We start from the raw sequence: 2,393 nt of genomic DNA on the forward strand, positions 1-2,393 counted from the left end.
TGGAGCTTTGTACTACTTATCAGTTTCCAGAGTGGATTAAAAGATAAAAATATATTGTAAAAGTACAGTACATATCAATGTCATCACACAGAGCAATAGAAAAATTGAGTTATTTATAAGATTTATAAAACCTTTTTACTATAAATGCAATAATAATAACAAGTAATATGACAAAGGAGGAAGAGTAGGTATTAAAAATTGCAAAAATGATTAAAAAATGGTTGCTCCTGTGAAAACACATAACGTGTTAAACACTGTGCGAAACAAATATCTGTTACAACAAAAACAGAAGTGTTGTGGAACAATGTACAGGAGAGGGCTGGTGCTATATTGCAGCTGTTTACTTGTATTGGCCAGCTGGTATCAGTTCGCTCATCTCACTACAGGAGATTTAACAAGTCGCGATGTTATAATACTAATACAATTTATGTCGATCTGCTTTCAGTTTCAGTATTCTTCTCTTTTTACTAACTATATTTGTTGATAATAAATAAAATAATTAGGATTGATAATCCAAAAAAGTTCTTTCATATGAAAGTGTTTTATTGACGGATGTTCAGGAAATCCATTAAATGTCTCAAAGATTATACAGCAATTAAAAAATAAACATTATTGTAAAAAACCAACTATGGAGGTTAATTACATCAAAACCATAATGGATAAGTTTTTTTAAGTATTCGTAGATTCACCCTGAAATTGTTATTTTATTAGTATTATTTTTAATTGTCTGTAGCATTTACACATTAGATTTATTGAATCAACAGTAACTTAACAACACTTAATGCGTTATAAATTATTTATCTTTAGTGTAGTATTTACAAACTTAAACTGTCAAATATAAAACTTTATAACAGTTAAAAATCTGTTTTAAATTAAACGTCAAAATCGTATAGTTACAAAGAACTTAATGCGTTTTAGCTCTTGTAATATGTGCTTGGACGTTTCTCTCTGCATGAAAGTAAAGATTTAATATAAAGATTGTTAGACCAGATAATTTCTGCTAAAATCAGCTTTTTTAATGACCCCCTATTTCTGGAGGTAAAACCATAATATGCTGTAATGTCTCAATAAATCTTCTCTCTAATATAAGATCACAATGGTGCAGGACTCTTTCGCTTAAGGTATACTGCACTTTTGAATGTTGCCAAAATGTTCTGACTTAGGATATTGCACTTCTAAGTTATAGTGTGTTCTAAGTCATCGGATAAACTGTGGGTGCTCTATAACTTCGACGAATATCGTTATAGTATAAATGTGTACTATTTTGTATAAAATAACGTATTGTTTTTAACATTTAAAATCGTATTGAAAACCCAAGTACTGTACTTATTTGTAAAATATACTTACATTTGTTGAAGGACACTTTTGGAACAATTATAATCATTAGCGTCTATGGTGACGAGTTTATGTTTATGTAAGTGTTCAACGTACTATTTTCCTGACCATCCCTTTTATGTCCGTGGCCTAATGCAATGTGGCTGATGATGGATGATGTAATAAACTTGTATCTTTCATTAATGAAGGTTATAAAATTATCATTAACTCTAAAGGCTTGAGTATCTTAAGTTTAAAGTCTATTTAGGACGCCGAGTTAAAAATGAGGAATTATGCCTGTGATAAATTTATTTACCTTGATGGGCTTTTAAAACTCTGTTAAATTAAATTAAAGATAACCGATATTCCTTGATAGTTGAGGGGGAGCGTATATAAATCCAGACTCCTTGGTTTAAATCACCTCCAGTTGAGTATATTATCACTCGCTAAAATATATATACTAGCCTAACCTGAAGTAACGTTTCAAAATAGATATTCAGAATTTGCATGAAAAATAAACATAAAGTCAATGAGATTGAAATCAAGTATGAGTGTTTCTAATGCAAATCATAAAATATTATGATTTTAATAAAGTCGATTTTATTTTAGTTGGTATATCTTCTAGTTGTACCTAAAATTAGTACAGTAAACCTTGATGTGTCAATTTTTATCTGAAAAATTCGATGGGTGTTTATGCGCAACAAATGAATATCAAAATTAAAGATATTTGGGTGAAAGGGTTGATCTAGTCTACTGCGGTGGATGACTGTTGCACTTGAAAGTGCACCAAGACTTAAAGGGTGTTTTGGCATACTAAAGAAGGATTACCTACACCTACTTGCTCTAACTGGAAAATCCTGGAAAAGAGGTAGTTTCGTCCCTTCTTCCATGGTGGCATTACTGAGATTTTATCGGTTATTCCTCAACAGGAGGTATGAACAGAGAGCACCCTTAGTACCAACCTTACTTATAATAACAATAATCACTCCAGAAGTAATAGCAAAAACATACGGAAATAAGTGTAATGAGAATCTCAGGCCTATCTTCCTCAGCTTTTCGTCCAATGAGAACCAAGAATT

The sequence above is a fragment of the Homalodisca vitripennis genome, unplaced genomic scaffold (assembly GCF_021130785.1).
Source record: "Homalodisca vitripennis isolate AUS2020 unplaced genomic scaffold, UT_GWSS_2.1 ScUCBcl_897;HRSCAF=3814, whole genome shotgun sequence".
Lineage (NCBI taxonomy): Eukaryota > Metazoa > Arthropoda > Insecta > Hemiptera > Cicadellidae > Homalodisca > Homalodisca vitripennis.